This window comes from Macaca fascicularis, chromosome 6, assembly GCF_037993035.2.
Source record: "Macaca fascicularis isolate 582-1 chromosome 6, T2T-MFA8v1.1".
NCBI lineage: Eukaryota > Metazoa > Chordata > Mammalia > Primates > Cercopithecidae > Macaca > Macaca fascicularis.
Window position 1 is genome coordinate 113,324,014 of NC_088380.1, and position 18,601 is coordinate 113,342,614.

Genomic DNA, 18,601 nt, shown 5'->3' on the forward strand with positions numbered 1-18,601 from the left:
ATTTTGTTTAGATTCTGTTTGCCAATCACTGAATTAGGAGAGATATACCAAGGCTGAGTGTTTAATACATGGTAAAAGAAGAGCCTTTGCTATCTCTCTTTAATATCTGCTTCTCTGCTGATAGACATCTCCTTTTCGAAGATATGTGTGAAGGTCAAGGTTATCATCAGGAGCCCTAATTCAATATGCAAAACCTAATAAGCATTGATCTAGTGTTAGTCTATTCCTGTGTGGTTGAATTTGCTCAGATATCTGGGTTCTTTGATTCAAATAGAGAATGCAATGGAATCTATAGTTATTATCCAATTAGGTAACGTTTGAGAAAATTAGTCACTCAGTTGTCTACTCTTCACCTTGTTCATAATAATTTTCCTTGTAAAAAAAAAATTAAGACACACAATTTAAAAAATATATAGCTGACCTATTTTCTGACTTCAATTTGGGGAATAACTTTCTAAACTTAAAAGAAAATGGGAATAATACAAAAAGAAAAATAGATTTTGTTCCATAATAATATAAACATCTTGATGTCAAAATTACAATGTACAAAAATAAACTGCAAATAATAAAGTAATGTTTGGAACAAATATGACAGTTATGAGGTAAATACGCTTTTGAAATAAAAAATATTTATCATTTGGGAATATACTATGTGCCAGGTTCTCTACTAAATACTTTAGTAGGTTTAAAATTAACAGATATATAGACCTTTTTTTTTCTTTATTCCCCCCCCCAACCCCCTCCCAAGACAGACAGGGTCTTCCTCTGTTGCCCAGGCTGGAATGCAGTGTCACAATCAGCTCACTGTAACCTTGAACTCTGGTCTTCTAGGAATCCTCCCTCCTTGGGCTCTCAAAGTGCTGGGATTCCAGGGGCAAGCTACCGTGCCTGGTCTAAAGTAGACATATTTAAATTCAATATGTTGTTTAAGTATATCCTATTAACAGATTTCTTCTGATTTACAATTTCAACATCTTCATTTTAAAAATTATTTTTTAGTGGAAGCAGAAAGCTTAAAATTGGCGTTTCCAACTTTTGAATCTAAGTTTGTGAAGCTCTGAAACTTGTTTTCATCACACTATCCAGGCTACTAGTTGTTTATTATTATTATTATTATTATTATTATTATTTTGAAACGGAGTCTTGCTGTCACCCAGGCTGGAGTGCAGTAGTGCAAGCTCCGGCTCACTGCAAGCTCCGCCTCCCGGGTTCACACCATTCTCCTACCTCAGCCTCCGGAGTAGCTGGGACTACAGGAGCCCGCCACCAGGCCTGGCTAATTTTTTATATTTTTAGTAGAGACGGGGTGTCACCGTGTTAACCAGGATGGTCTTGATCTCCTGACCTTGTGATCTGCCCGCCTGGGTCTCCCAAAGTGCTGGAATTACAGGCATGAGCCACTGCGCCCGGCCTGGTTAATTATTAAGAAATAAAGAGAACCACAGCATTTGATTCAATTTTTAAAAGCTTGATCCAAAGTGTACTTCTCTATGATATAATTTAATTGACTTTTATGTCCTATCTATTTATAATGCACCTTTTTATTATACCTGGCATTATATATACATATATATATCTATTATATTTTTACATTGGACTACAGTTGATTTTGCTTCATAGTGTTTGCTATTTTTCAAATTTTATTCCATTTTATTCCATGATTGTATATTACTTTAATACTTGAGGAAATACGTAATACGCATAAAAGTGAGATATGTTAAAACAGGCATTTAAACACTCAGAGGATGTAAATTAGGCCGACTAAACTTCTAAAACCCAGCAGATGTTAATACTCAAATCGTATTTCCAGTAATTTCGCTGTAGAAGCTTACTTTTGAAATTGAGTATGAAGTAAAATAACAAAATAATCAATAATTTAACTCAGGTTCACCAAACTCCCCAAGGAATTTCAGAAATTATGTGAATCAGAGTATAACTTGAACTCTTAAAGAAAGTCAAACTAAAAAGTAACAGGAACCTATTAACTCCATCATTATTCTCTGTCTTGAAGGTAGCAAAGGGTGTGTTAAAATGAAGCAGTGTATCTCTAATTTTGTTTTACAGAAATGAGCCTCGATCAAATTCAAATCTGTGTAGCCTAAGCTGCGAGTTAACCATCTTAGATCACTATTTTTGCACAATTTTCAAAAAATGGAAGATAGTCTTCTATCCAATATAGAAGACTTCTATCCAAGAAGACCAAGATAGTCTTCTTGAGACATCTTCCCAAGTATTCAGGACACAGCTAACATAGATTCCTGATCCCACCCCCACCCAGAAGCTAAACCCCTGTCTCTGGGTTGCCGCTGTCTTGGCAACAACACTTCCAAGAGAGCCTGTTTCTCTATTTATGTAAAATGTAGAGGGATTCTATTTGTTTTAAATGTACTCAATGACTTCGCGTTCAACTGTGAATAAAAAGAAAGCAAAGCTAAGCGAAATAGGGAAGTTTTGTCCTCTGGTGACTGGAGCTCTCCAGGGAGCTCTAGGTTTTCTCAGGGGCAAAGAAAGCACAAAAAGAAAAAAAAACTGTTCAAAACTGAGCTGTGTCCATGGCAGGTAGGAGGAAAGAAACAGGTCAGAAGCAGCAGATGGTTTCTGTTTTCTTTTGGCACTTTGTTCTACTTCTAGACATTTTAAATATAGCCAAATATCTGATTCTTATCTTGTTGTTCTTTAAAATATACACTTTTAAAGCTATATTTATGCTTTAATTTTTTATTGATCTGTGATAGCCTCCTATAACATTGACTGTATTACATTTGTATTTCCTGGTGGCTTTTATTTATATTTGTCTCTCTCTAAATTTGCATGTGTATGAATCTGTCCACCTGTCTTCTACCTATCCATCTTTCATAGTTGTAACTTTTTGTTTATCAGTGTGTATTACTGTGTTCTACTTTGTCTTTTTGACTCAGTAGTTGAGAGAGATTTTGTTTGTTTGTTTTTAATATTGTGTCTTTTGTAGTCATGATATCAGGTTCTAACTGAGATTCGAGAAGAGTTGGTGGGTGAGTATGCAGTAGCTGGAAAAACACTCAAGGAATCGTGGACAGTTTCGATATGGCTTTTACTCTCTCTCTGGGCATAAGTGCCTTGGGCACAGGCAAGCTGTGGGTGTGAGCAAGCTGTATGTACAGCATTAGCAGGGTATTTATACCTTTTACAGACAATAGTGGCTCTGAGCCAAGCTCACATGGATGATCACCTAATGCCGTGACATGGTTATGTAACTTGCGGAGTTGTGCACCTGTGCTCCAAACCCACTGAGTCATGCTGTCCCCGAAGTCCCCCTTGGCCGATTCCTGACTAACGCACAGCCACCAAGGGCTTTTGCACTGGGCGAAGGTGCCACACCTCAGCTCCTCATGGTTCCCCTGAATCCTGCATTCATGCCAAATCATGGGGGAAGCTGACAACAGGCCACACAGACAGTATATATGTCCCCCAGAGGAGGGTTCCTTTCCTGACTGTTCCCCTACGAACAGTCAACTGTGGGGACCATGTATTGAACACCCAAGGAATGACATGCAAGTCATACTGTAGGCCGTCCCCCAAGGGAGCTACAATAGCCAACCACCAGCAAGGGGTTGCTGGAAGTGGGTGCTGGAAGGGTCTATGGCCACAGCCAGGTTTTCTCTTCCCCTGCCTTCAAGAGTGTTGGGACAGGCAACAGCAGGTTACCGTTTGTCCCCATACCTGGTCGGAGGAGGTCATCCTTCCTCCTATAGGTCTTGTCACATGGCTTTGCCCTACATGGGCCGGTCACCAACTAGCTAATTCTGTAACTTCCAGGTAGTTAACCACAAGGTTGAGCTTCAATAGACTGCCCAACTATTGGTACAGATTACCATAGCTGTCACCTCCTTGGTGATCACCATCCACAGTACTTTGGGCTCAGCCCATTGACTATTTTGTTCATACCTGGTATCAAACCATACGGAGTCAGTACTAGGCAGGACTGAGACAGCAGTCCAGGCAGCAGGAGCACCTCTGCTAGACCCATCTGTGTACAATGCCCCATTGGGAATGGGGGGCACCCTTCCTTAAAAAGTGAAGGCTCAGGGTCTAGGGGTGCGTCAAGCCCCATGGCCTTATCTTGCATTAGGACTACAGGTCCCAAGACCTCTTACAACTCTGTTGCTAAGGGACTTGGACTCAGAGTGCTCTGCTACTCCAAGTAGGTACCCCCACTTTGCTAAAGTGGATGTCTGCACCATCCTAGTCCAGAGGTCATTATCCATGAATGCACCCATCCTGCTATTGGGTAAGTCATCCGCATGACAACTGTAGTCCATCCTGCACACTTTCATGAGTCTGAAGGGTGACATATGCAGCTGCTAGCTGTCTCTGTCAAAGAACCAGAGCTCAGCTCCCTCCCAAAGTTGGGACCAAAAACCTACTGGTGTTCTCAAGAGCTCCATGCACTGCCACGGGCCCCAGCCAAAACCACCTGTGTTCACATGCACATCTAGCTCAAATGAGAGCCCCTGATCAACTATCTGTAGGGTTTGTACCTACCGAATAGCCCATTTGGCTGCTAGGAAGGTGGTCTCAGCTGCATCATCTTAATTCTAGGCAAGGGGAGCGTTGCCACTTCTGAATCTGCAAGAGAATCAGAGGTTAACATAATATCATTAACAACACCATGACGTATGGTGGGGCTATGCACATAGCCCTGCAGCAACACTGTGAAAGTCCATTGTTGCCCTCCCATGAAGGCAAACTGTTCCTGGCTCTCTAGAAAAATAATGCATTAGCCAAGTCCACCACACAGTGGTACTGCCCCGGTTCTGTCAAGCGGTCCATCAAGTCCATGATAGACAGCACAGCTGCCAAGCCATGCAAAATATCCACTCCCAGGATGTATTCAGGTATGGTAGAGACATACACAGTGCATAAGTGGGGAGCCAAGCAGCCAATGCCTAGGTGCAGAGATACAGGTTTCACGTTCACTGACTGGCCTTCATAACTGATTATGCAACCTTGCCCAGAAACTTATTCGAGTTCCCGTAAACAAGGCTACAATCTTCTCCAATATCCACCTGCACCAGCACCTGCCGCTGTACATTGGTGGGGGCCCAGTGGATTGCTAATTCCACATGTGGCCTTTGGTTGTCTGGTGTTCTCCCAAGCCAGGCACCTCGGCCAGTTCCCTCATCAAACAGAAAAAACATTTCCATCTGGCTACAAGTAGTCTTTGAGCTGAAGCACTTGGGCGGGACTAGGTCGCGCAGCAACGTCTTTCTCCCCACTCGGCATTTTCTGGAATTGCTGCTCCAGAGACAACGGTCTCCACAAAGTTAGAGAAGTCCTTCATTGGGCTGCTTATCAATTTTCTCTGTCAGCCCCAGCCAAAATCAAATCTATCCACATCTGTGAGCACTCACTGGGGCTCCCTTGTCTCCTGTGGGGGGAGTCCCTTGTGGGTGGAGCGGCTTCTCCTTCTTTAGGGCGCTGTCCCAGGGACCGCCTGCTGCTTCCCCAAGAGCCGCCATAGCAGTGGTCACTTCATGCATGCGGCACCCTACGTACAGGGTGAGGACAGCAGCTAGGGAACTGAAGGCACTTGGGGACATAGAACCCAACAGGAGATCCCTGATGTGGAAGGTGAAACGTTCATCATCTGGCCCCAGGTATTCAGGTCAAACAGCCTGCCGCAAGCCCATCTCCCGAATGACTTCCACCAAATCTGTATACGACTGCCATCTACTGACAGTTTCTGGTATTTCACCGGCATCATTCCACTCAGTCCACATGGCTGCCCGTAGCCAGCCGTTCAGTCAGGGTGTGGTCACCTTGCCCTTGTGTCAACCACCTACTCTCTTGCAGCCGCTGATGAAGGGATGAGTGAGTCATGATAGAGGTCAGCTTTTCCATCTCAGAGGCGGAATAGGATATATTATCTGCCCCCTTGTCCCACAGATGAAGCATCCAGGCGGACAGAGTTTCCCCTGGATGCTGGCGTCACTGTTTGCCTAATTCCTACAACTCAGTTGGGGTATGGGCAGTATATAAAGTGTGTTGCATTATGGTGGGGGAGTCCCTGAGCCTGCTATTGGGTCCCAACGGCTGTTCATGATCTACTTTCTGATGGACCACAGGGCCAGCCTACAACGGGGGTTCATCCTCCTCAGTCTCAGACTGAGTGGGAGTCTCAGGCCGAGATGGCAGACCCAGGCCTGCATTCACTGCATCCTCTAATTCCTTTTCCACGTTCTGTAGCCAGGTCTCCAAGCGTTCCACCTGTGCCTGAAGGGTCCTTACCTGGGCTGCATCCCTCAGGGACTGAGTGTATACTTCTCGTAGTGCAGTCAAAAACACCCATCCAACTCTGCCGACAAAGTCTCGCTCCTTCTCAGTGCTCTGTGCTTCCAACTGCATCAGTGCCTTCTCCATGCTCACGCAGGACCCATTAACCACCACTCAGGTTTCCACCAGAGCCCATCCGAGCAGCATAGCTTGGGATTCTGTTCATGTCACCAATTGTCAGGTTCTAACTGAGGTCTGAGAGGAGTCGGTGGGCCAGTGGTGGGTAGGTGGAAAAACACTTGAGGAATCGTAGACAGTTTCAACATGGCTTTTACTCTCCAGGCACAAGTGAGCCTGGGTGCAGGCAAAGCCACGGGCGCAAGCATGCCATATGTAAATCATTAGCAGAGTAATTGTACCTTTTATAGACCATAGTGACTCTGGGCTGAGCACAAGCTCATGTTGATGATTACCTAATGCTCCTCATTTGGTGTGGTTACCTAATGTGCCTCACACAGCACGGTTACATCACGTGGGGAGTTGTGGTGCCTGCGCTCCAAACCTGCTGAGTTATGCTGCCATAGAACGCCCCCTCAGCCTTCTCCTGACTAAAGCATAGCCATTTCCCTTACACATGACAATTGCACTTTTAAAATATAAGGGTCCCTTCTAATAATTTTTTTTTTTAGGACAACTATTGACATTCTAAGGTTAGTCAAATTAGCATGTAGATTTTTTTTTCTTTTCTTTTTTCTTTGAGACAGAATGTTGCTCTGTGGCCCAAGCTGGAGTGCAGCAGCACGGTCTCTGCTTACTGCAACCTCCACCTCCTGAGTTCAAGCAATTCTTGTGCCTCGGTCTGCTGAGTGGCTGGGATTACAGGCGTGCACCACCACGCCTGGCTAATTTTTGTATTTTTAGTAGAGACGTGGTTTCACCATGTTGACCAGGCTGCTCTTGAACTCCTGGCCTCAAGCAATCCTCCCACCTCAGCCTCCCAAAGTGCTGGGATTACAGACACGAGCCACTGCACCCAGGCCCTTCTAACAATAAAAAACAATTATTATAAGTATTATAATTTCTGACTGTATTATTCAATTTTATGTAAGTTATCTTCTCTCTTTTTAATTACATGTATTTTATATTAGACACTGAGCTTTAATTCCTTTAAAAGATATTTATTTTAAAGGAATATGCTTGTAAGAGTGTCAGCATCACTTTTCATAAATGACACAATAATAAAAAGGATCATAAATATGAATTCTGAGCTACCTATGATCACTCAGTGAGGGAGAGCAGGGACTCAGGCCAAATCAGGCCTCTTGACTCCCTCTCAGAGGCCTCAGAGGCTCTTTCTTTTTCATCTTGTTCCATTATTGAATTATTTCATACAGAATCACTTTGTTAAGGAGCTTAAGTTTTTCATCAAAATCAATTCTTTTTCAGAATAACTTCTTTTTTGTTCCTGTATAGACAGGGTAGCAATACATTATGTCTTTTTCAAGTGATTAATTTTTCCTTGTATAGGCTCAAAATTTTTTATTAATTTAAATGGAGAATGTATTACTTCATGTAACACTGAGAAATTGATGTCAGATTTTAAAGCAAAAGAAAAATGCCACAAGTATATTCTGTTACTGTCATGTAAAAACATTTTAGGAATTTTTTTTTAAATTAACAAATTATAAGAACTTAAGAGTGAGGTTTACATGTATTATATATGCAAATAAAATGCCTGTTTTGAGACCAATATGAATATTCTCAATAATAAGAAAAAATAAACCTCAGAGATAAATTCAATCTCTATTTCTCCAAACATTAAGTTTAAAATTTGTCACAGAGAAATCTTAATGAGTCTTCTTCACAATGATTTCCAGGAGCTTATATGGCAAATGCATAAATTAAATTAAAAAAACATAGTTTAATATTTCAAAAACTATAAAATTCTCAAAAGATTCAAACACTATTGAAATATATTCTTTCTCTTATTTTATTGCTAGAGGAAGCAGAATCTTAGGACACAAAATATTTGAAAATCTGGAATTTCCCCATATTTTAGAATATCAGAATTTTCAGCTTTACAACCTTTGTTAAATTTGAAAAAAAAAAAAAAAGGTCAGTTTTCTTATTTTAAAGAAGATGTTGTGATATAGAAAAACATCAAATTTTTTTAGTTTTCAGTTAGTCAAATTTGCCCTGAAACATCTGATGAAATCATATTATTATATAAATGCCTTGATGACCCTACATTTATGAAAATTAAGCATATATGTGACACTTACGGAGGAGTAAGCGCTCAATGACAGAATTCTGAAGAAAATATGTTAACACATTTATTTGTTTGACAAATTTTTTTTTAACTGGGAATCAGAAACTTTGGTTATCAAGAGAATCTGCACAGTTTGAGGTACTTAACAATACCAAGTGGCTTGTTTCATATTGGATGTTATAAAATCAATGAAAAGACTTATTGAAAATATTGATCATATCTCCCTAATGAGAGCAATGTACTTTTTTTATCATAAAGGCTTACATACACTAATTATGAGTACTATACCATGAGTCCTAAAATACATTTCTATGTTCTCTTGGCTAACAAAGTTTTGTTTGCATTAATTTTTTTGATCAATCCAGATCTCTGTTTAGCATTCTAAAATATTGTTGCCTTACACCAAGATTTTTATTTCTTATTTCAGGTTGTTAATTTCTATGACTCTAAAGTTCTCAGTTTTGACATATTAATTTGGTCAAAACCAGGGTGTTAAGCATGGAGATTTACCAAATGGTCCCTTTACTATGCTTCATAAAAACCTCAGCTTCTTGCATTATTACTTGAATATAAGTCACTATACACAACTGCAAATTTCTAACTTTCAAACCTGGCTGTTCAACATCTTATGTCTCTCTTTGCTTTCCCTCTGCCAAGATCAGCATTCCATAAGCTATGATGAAAGAAGACTAATTTGAAAGTTCTCTCTTTAGGGGAAATTTATTTCCTTCTCAAAGTCAGAGCTTAAAATGGATACTACCATTGGACGTTATCATAAATGGATACTCCATTAGACGATATTGTAACATTTTCTATATATAATTCAAACTTTCTCATATGGCTTCGACATTTTTTAAAATGCACCTTTAATTAGCCCATACATATGCAGTAATGTGTGAGTTAAAGACACAACAGAGGAGTGTGTTTGTGTGTGTGTGTGTACGTGTATGTCTGTGTGGGTGTGACCTATATTTAAATGTTTATATAACCAGGTAATCAAATACTGATTAATATTTAGTATTCAACATGATAAATACTTTAGTACCTTTTTTGTATCTTGACATTAAGATTACTAGGTATTATTTAATCAGGTAATACACACACCTCTACTCAAGTAGAAAACATTCTGCCAATATATGAAATGCAACACGTAGTTCCCAAAACTATCCAGGATACCTGTAGAGGTTCTCTGTTTCCTGTATGTGTCCATTACAGGTCTGAAATAAGCTACATATTTTCAACCTTTTTTCTTGACAACTTGACTGATACATTTATTTAAAAATGCCTAAATGCTGCTTCTAATTTTTTAAATCTAAATTTTGTATTCATAAGGCTTCTTTTACCTAAGCAAAATTTGTTTTGATACAAAAACCTGAATTAGTAGTTCATGTGTCTGTGATAACATATGTAGTTGGGAATTCATGTTGCTTTATTTTTAGGTTAACAAGTAAAAAGCCAACTAACTTTTTTCTTCCAATTCAAGCCTTCAAAAATATTGTAAACATATTTAAAACAGATACATGTGATTATAGATAATGTATCTTGACTCAAATAAACCCTCTATCGGGGGCTAGCCAAAGCATATTTCTAGTGACTGGCTTTCTTGTGTCATTTTGTCAGTGATTATCAGCAAAGATTTAGGTAATAACTAGCAAATATCCTACATGCATTTGGATGTGAGGTAGGAGGCCACCGGGGACTTTTAATCATTTCCTTTAGTGACAATCTTCTCTATTATTTAGCCAAGGAAAATATCTGACAAACTTGTTTACTACTTAAATATGCTAACCAGTAATAATTAGGTATGTGAAACATCTGTGCTAAATGTGAGTTTTACAAAGATAGGTTTTCAGCTTTAGAAAATTGTAGATATGTCCTCATTTCAAATGCACACGTGCAAATTATTATTCTTGTCTGAAACTGGCGTACCCTGGGATTCCTGTTTGATTGCTTTAGGAGACTTGTCTGGGCCTACAGATATATTGATTTAGAGAAAATATAAACCACATTAATCTGGGTACCAAGAGATTAGAATTCTTGACTCAAGCTTGTTATTGACTCATTTTAGGCATTTATTAATCCTTATTGTTGCTCAGTTTTCCTATCTGGAAGTAGGGTTAGGAAATACATATATAATATTATATACTATTTATTTTATATAATATTATATATAATATATAAATATATAGATAATATATTATTTATCATATATAAATTATATGTTTTAATATATACAAATAAATAGTTTTATACCTTATATATAAAACTCACAGATATACTTCATGGAAAGTAAGAGAATAAAGATACTGCATTAATATAAGCCATTAGGTATAGCAACCTAGAAATATTAAAACTTTTAATGCTTAGTTTCAATTTTTATAAATGTTTGTTTATTTCCCAAACTTGTATTTCTAAGCCATGAATGCCTTGGGAAATGTAGCAAATCATTTACAAATTTCTGAGAAACAAATATGTCATTTTCATCTATCTATGATGGACTCTCTCAATTACTATTTTGTAAGAAAAGACTAACTTATAATTCCTCCCAAAGGTATTCTTGGTTAGGCAGCAGATGAGCTATAGGTAGGAATATGGTGCAATCGAAAGCTAATCATATTCATGTTCTTATTTGCATAGTTTTTTCCTGTTCAATGTCACCCAGGAACTACTAAGCATAAAAGAATCAGTATAACTTCTGGCAACTGTGTTTTACAATCTCCCCTTTGCTCTCAACCAGCATAATTTTAATCAAAGGTTGGCAATCTATGGCCCACAGGCCAGATTTTACTCACCACACTGTCTGTTTTCATAAATTAAGAGTTATTGTAACACAGCTGAGCCCATTCATTTACGAATTGTGGATGGTTTCTCTTGCAATGTAACACAGAGTCGAGTGCTTGTAAAAGATACGGTATGCACTGCAAATCTCAAAATATTTACTATGTGGCCCTGTCCAAATAAAATGTGTTGGTGCTTAGTCTAAATCATCATTTTCTTATTTTATAAAGCTATGAAGAGGCAACATATTGTAATTGGGAGAAATACAGATTTAGTGTCAGAAACTCTTCTTCATACCCCAAACCTCAATTTCTTTATATACAAAAAGATGACAAGTTAGCCTTGTTATTTCCATAAACATGGAAGAACTTTAGAGTCTGGAAAGTTGTCTGTTGCATCTCTTGGACATAGGTGTTGACATATTTAGGCCTCAATAAGCTCTTCCCCACTCCATGAGTTACATAACTATGAGTTGAATCATGATGCTGTTTCTTTACCACAGACTGCTACATAGGAACCTGAAATAGGTTGTGTGGAAAAGAAAATGATAAGGCAATAAAGCTGTATTTCATGAGCTATACCATCTGTAGAGTAGGCAAAACTGTTAAAACATGAGTCATACAGTGTCATTCCTCTTTGCTGAAAACTGCACAGCTCCTCCTTTTACTTCAAAGACTTGCAAGCCTGTAAGGTATTGCATAGCCCAACCCACCCTTACCTGCATTCTCTCAACTCGCGCTACTCTCCCTCATTATTCCAGTGCACTCATGCTCACCTCTGTGCAGTGCCTGAATCACTCAGTATGCTGGAACATGAGGCTTTCACATCTTGCCTGACTGCCTCCCTACCCTACTTCAGGACTTTGATCAAATTATCACCTTTCATCAATGCTTTTTTTTTTTTTTTTTTGAGATGGAATCTCGTGCTTTCACCCAGGCTGGAGTGTAGTGGCACGGTCTCGGCTTACTGCAGCCTCCGCCTCCCAGGTTCCAGTGATTCTCTTGACTCAGTCTCCCAAGTAGCTGGGATTACAGGCATACACCACCACACCCAGCTAATTTTTGTATTTTTAGTAGAGATGGGTTTCACCATGTTGACCAGGCTGGTCTTGAACTCCTGACCTCAGGTAGTCCACCCACATTGGCCTCCCAAAGTGCTGGGATTACAGGTGTGAGCCACTGTGCCGGGCCCACCAAAGCCTTTTTGACTACACTAAAATTAAAATCTATTTTTCCTAACACAGTCCCCAAATTACCCCTTCCTAATTCTGTCTTTTATATACCTTAGCATCTAGCATTGTGTTGTTTTATGTTTCCTGTTCATTGTTCTCTCCTTTTATGCTTCACGAAGGTGTATATTTGGTCTCTGTTGCTCTCTGTTATATCCCAAGTCTCTAGAAGAGTGTGTGGCACATAGTAGAAAGTCCTCACAAATATTTTATGAATGAATGAATGAATGAAGTGAAAGCTTAAGATAACAAGGTATGCATTTGAATACTAAATATGTGCCAAGGCCTTTGCACATGCCCAAGATATATACATATGAATAAGGCATGATGTCTGTCCTTAACAAATATACAGCCTAGTGAGAAACAGAGTGAACACAAATTGTCACTAAATTTGTGTAGGTCTTATAAGTAAATAAGCAAATGAAAACAAAACATGCCACTATTTAACCTTCTTCAGTAGATTGGCTCTAAACCATTCCTGTTTTATGGACGCAGACCCTTGTAGGCTCTTTCTCCTCCCATTTTTTCTTCTTTTTGTATAGAATTATCTGTTTTCTCCTTGGTCATAAATTTATTCTTTTGAACTTCTAATTTCCTGCTGTTATTTGAATACTTAAAAATTCCTTTTAATATGATAAATTGTTCTTATAGTAAGCATATACTTATTTTTCCAACTTCATATTTGCCATTTATTGTCCTATTATATTTATTTGCCTACTTTAATACTTTCATTTTTATGTGTTTTTTTTTCTCAGACCTACTTAATTTGTCATGATTGATCAATTTTCTGACATTTCCCATTAACTTAACTTTTAGATTCGGTGAATTTATATTTTCCATCTCCATTTTATTTTTTAATGTTTACTTTCACGAGATAACTTTATCAACAGCATTCTTTCATTCTCTAGTTCTGGTTTTCATTTTTAACTTCAATGTTTCACGTTGGATTATGATTTTTAAAAAAACACAAGGTCTCATGTGTGATGCATTTCAATTCTAGTTACTTTACCTGTGTGCGCCTCCAGTTACTCTGGTATAAAATTTTGCTAATACCTACCCCATACAGTACATCTAAAAATCAAGGCATATACTGTATGTAAAAACAATTATTATACTGTCAGTCATATTCGTAGAGCTCTGTATGAGATAAACTCTCTGAGATACTCTAGGCTTTTAACTACAAGAGGGCAGCAGGAGATCGGAGAGAATCCATTCTAAAACACTCCAGGAATATAATTCAGCCACTCTCAATACTGGGGACAAGACAGCATTATATCAGAAAAGACAGATTTTCCCAGGCAAAGAAAAGGTGGCTTAGAACTGGAAAGCAGAGGCAATGCCCCAATGGCCCAGAAAGCTGGCATCTAATCTAAGAGAGATATGATACAGTTTGACAAGCTGACAGATTATTCATAAAGCATAAGAAGCCTCCAGAATCTCACTAGAACTCATATTTTTTGTTCTACAGAAGGAAAAGCCATGATTAAAATCTCACAATAGTTTAAGTCAGCAGTGAACTAAAGCTGTAGCAATGCCTATACCCAGATTAACTACATTTCAGATTGATCCAGCCTCCATCTCTAGCAGACTGAAAGAAAATGTCATATATTTTCTGAAGGTAAATACTACATAATTCAGTCTCCACTGTTAAAAAAGTGACTAATAGTCAAAGAATAGTCAACAGAGAAAACAAAGATGGCTGATGATGCAATTATTTGACAACATTAGATAATAAGGAAACTAATGTATCTAAAGGAAATGAACACATACATAATAACATATTGAAAATACATAAAAGAACCAAATGAAATTGTAGAAATGAAAAGCAAAATCTATTATCAGAAATGAATTTGTGAGATTTAACAACAGATTGAGCAGAGCAGAATATGGAATCAATATATTAATATTTGAAGACTGGTCAATAGAGTATATCCAAACTGAGAAAAAAGAGAAAAAAATGAATTAAAATCAAGAGAAGAAAAGAGTCTGTGATCTGTGGAAAAAATCAATGTGTATTTCATTTGCATTCTTGTCATACTGAAAGGAAAGGAGAGAGATCATGGGTTATAAGAAATTTGTAAAGATGAAATGGTTGAGAACTCTCAAAATTAATGAAAGACTTCAACACACATATCTACGAGTCTCATCAAACCCCCAGCTTGGATAAATACAACAACAAAAATCCCTGGGCACGAGTAGTCAATCTGCAGAAAACTAAAGATAAAGTGAAAGTTTTAAAAGCAGACAGAGGGGTAAAAAGACATATGAAATACGAGGGTAGGGGTCCTTCTAACATCTTTACAAAGCTGAAAGAAAATACAGTATGAACCTAGGATTCTATACCTAGTAAAAATATCCACCCCAAATAAGGTAAGTAAAGATGTTTCTGAACTGACAAAATGACAACAATATCTGTTCCCAGGAGACCTGCACTACTAGAAGTTTTTCAGCCTGAAGCAAAACAGCACGGGAAGGAATCGGGGTACCTTAGGAATAAAGATCAATAGACAGAGTATATATAGAAGAAAATATTATATATACATACATATAACATTTATATAGAGATATTTAAATTTCTTTAACTATAAACTATTGCAAGTAATGTATAACTATGTATTGTAGAACTTATAGCATTTATAGAAAAAGAAGAGATACACCGTTGTAAAGTCTTTACACCTGTAAAGTGTAAAGAGTAGCTTGGATTACAGGTGCCCACTGCCATGCCCAGCTAATTTCTGTATTTTTAGTAGAGACGGGGTTTCACCATGTTGGCCAGGTGTTGAAGTAGTATATTACTTCAAGGGAAAAATAAAAATGTGCGTTACTAGAGAAAGACATGTATAACACAAGGTGGTATAAATCCAAAGTCAAAACAGGAGATGATGAATCTTGAGAAAATAAGCACTTTACATAAAAGAAGTCAGGAAAGGAAGCACAAGGATTAAAGGACACGTGGGATGAATATAAAACACATAGCATGATAAAAGTATTAAACCCAACCATAGTGATCACTGTATTTAATGTGATGGACTAAACACGAGTCAGAGATTATCATACTGGTTAAAAAGCAAGAACCAATATCCTTTTTTTTTTAAAGGCAGAGACCAGACATGTTAAGCAAAACATATACGAACTTCCAGGTTCAGTACCAACAGAGGAAGAGCTTAGAAGTCAGCACTCTCATTTGTAAAGAAACAGCTGGACAAAATGAAAATCAATTATTTTTCCTGGACTCATCAGAGCACTGAGGTGCCGATGCAAATCCACCCCAAAATGTGGAAAGTCGGAGTCATCTGGTGAAAACCAGTCAAGATCATAACTCCTTACCTGGAGTAAAACATGGAGTAGAGCTGTAAACGGGCTGGAACATATCAATGGTAATTCTGACTAATGTAGGCTAGTGTGGAAGTGTAGCATGAGGTTAGCAGAGAGTATGGAAGTGCCAAAAAAAATTAAAAAAACAAAAAACACAACAAAAAAACCCCAACCAAACAACAAAAAAAAAACCCACAAAGAGTGGTATTTCAAAGGAAAATGAGACCCAAATAAAAGAGATCTGAATGCCAAGGCTGAAACAATTTGAACACTGAAGTAGCATAAAATAAATATTCAGTTCATCCACATGGATGGAAACAAATAATTGCATAAGTACATACATAGGGGAGAGAAGAGACAACTTTCCCATGTAGGAAATTCCAAACAATTTATATAGTTACTCTGCCCTAATGGAGGTAGAGAATACCTCCCCATTCCTTAAAGTGGGCTGCACATAGCGACTTCATTCTATAGAATCCAGTATGGAAATGGTAAGTAGGAGAGGAAAACAGAAACTTTACAGTGAAGAAACTTGAGAAATACCATCTGAAGAATGTGATCAAGGTCACATTATGCAGCAGTGACAAATTTTGTTAATATTATATACTTCTGATTTTATGTAATACAAATGACCCATATCTTCTGCAATCTTCCTACCAGAAACCTGTAACTCCAGTCTAATTATAAGCAAAGCTTTAAACAAAACCCAACTAAGGACATTCTGCAAAATAACTGACCAGTAATCCTTGAAACTGTGAAGGTCATCAAAAACAAGGAAAGTCTGGGAAACTGTCACAGTCAAGAGTCACCTAAGAAGATGTGACTATTAAATGTAACGTGCTGCCCTGTCTGGGATTCTGGAACAGAAATGGGATAATAAGAAAAAACTAAGAAAAATTGGAAAACTACAGATTTTAGTTAATAATGTATCAACAAGAGTTGATTATGACAAATGTTCCATACTAATGTAAGAGAATAATGGGAGAAAAGGGGGACAGTTATATAGGAACTCTATACTATCCTTGTAATTTTGTTGTAAATATAACTACTCTCAAATAAATATCTATAGATGGATAGATAGGTAGATAGATAGATAGATAGATAGATAGATGACAGGTAGGTAGGTACGTAGATAGATAGATAGATAGATAGATAGATAGATAGATAGATAGATAGATAGACTTAAGACAAAAACAATGAGAAGACAGTAGATTTTTCAGAATATTCTGATCAAATGGAAGGTGTGGGAACCTGGCTATAAGGAAAGAGAAGACATAATCACAGGCCAAATGAGTAAAAAATATAGCTGGCTGGGTGAGGTAGCTCACACCTGTAATCTAATCTATTACCTTGGGAAGCTGAGGCAGGAGGATCACTTGAGTCCAGGAGTTCAAGACCAGCTTGGGGAAACCCTGTTTCTACCAAAAAAAAAAAAAAAAAAAATTACCCAGACGTGGTGGCGCACCCCTGTAATCCTAGCTACATAGGAGGCTGAGGCAAGAGAATCACTTGAACCCAGGAGGCAGAGGTTAGAGTGAGCTGAGATCCCACCACTGTACTCCAGTCTCAGCTACAGAGTGGTACCACGTCTCGAAAAAAAAAAAAAAAGAAGAAGAAGAAGAAGATAGGTTGGGTGAGATGCCTAGAAACATTTTTCCTTCAGTTTCCCAGATTAAACATGATGTAAGAACTATTTTTAGCTTTACACTAAAAATTTGAATCAAAGTTGAAGCAGGAAAAACCAAGTTTCAACTCAAACCAAAACACTGAGATTTTCTACTTATGCCTTGTCTAGTCATAAAGGAATAGATGCTATATGTACAAAGGTTCAGCTTTGGAGGAGAAATCCTACACCTTCTGGCACATGGTGAAGAAAAACTCTTTTACCTAAACAGAACGTCTTTATTGTTGTTTGTTTTTCAGCCAGGGGCCATATTTTCTTATAACCTCAGTGACGGTGCAGACATATGTAGCCCAAATCAAATTCTATTAGGATAAACCACAACTAAAATATATGAAAAGCAAAAACACGTTCAGTTTTTCAGTGTAATAAAATAGAGTACATTATTAATAAAAAAGAAGACATAAAATGTAAACCTTAAACATAAGAAAAATGGCACGAGGATTCAAAAATAAATAAAAATCATCAAAACAAAAAGTACACCAGAAACAAAGTGGAATATTTCCTAATAATAAAAGGATCGATTCACCAAGAAGGCATTAACATTTTAAATTGTATACCACTAATAACAGAACTTCAGAATACACATTGTAACAATTTAAAAAACTAAAGGAAGGAATAGACAAATTAACAAATACAGTTGCAGACTTTGGCAATCCCTTTTTGAGTTTTTGGTAGAATATGAAACAGAAATAATTGGTAAAGATGAAGTTATAAACACAATCAACCAACTTGGCATAGTTTAGATTTAAAGAACGTTAAGTACTATCTCTGTGTGTCTCCTATGTTCTCAAGCTCAATGCAAAGGGCACTGTCACCAACACATAAAGTGCTTTTGAAAGCAAGGAGAAGAGACCAAACCAGCAATGTATCTTTTCCTACACTTGTTATTTGCTGTCTCTGGCTATTCCATGTTCTCCCCGACAAGCTTCCTACTTTCTCAACCTTGGTGTAACAGGTCCATTTGTCATCAGTGACCTTAATGGACATCCAGTCAATGTCAGAGATTTTCCACTCAAAGAACTATATAAATTCCCTAACAGAAATTTCAGGATCAGTTTGTAAGTTTCCAAAGAAC

The 18,601-nt window shown here is 37.8% G+C and overlaps 1 long non-coding RNA gene across 1 annotated transcript in view; it reads right to left on the reverse strand.

Moving 5' to 3' along the window:
• Positions 1-4,462: 4,462 nt before the first annotated feature.
• Positions 4,463-18,601, reverse strand: part of LOC135971136 (uncharacterized) — a 79,403-nt gene continuing 65,264 nt past the window's right edge. The window contains exon 3 of the long non-coding RNA XR_010587217.1: positions 4,463-4,605. This is a non-coding gene — a long non-coding RNA (uncharacterized lncRNA). The remainder of the gene's footprint in view (positions 4,606-18,601) is intronic.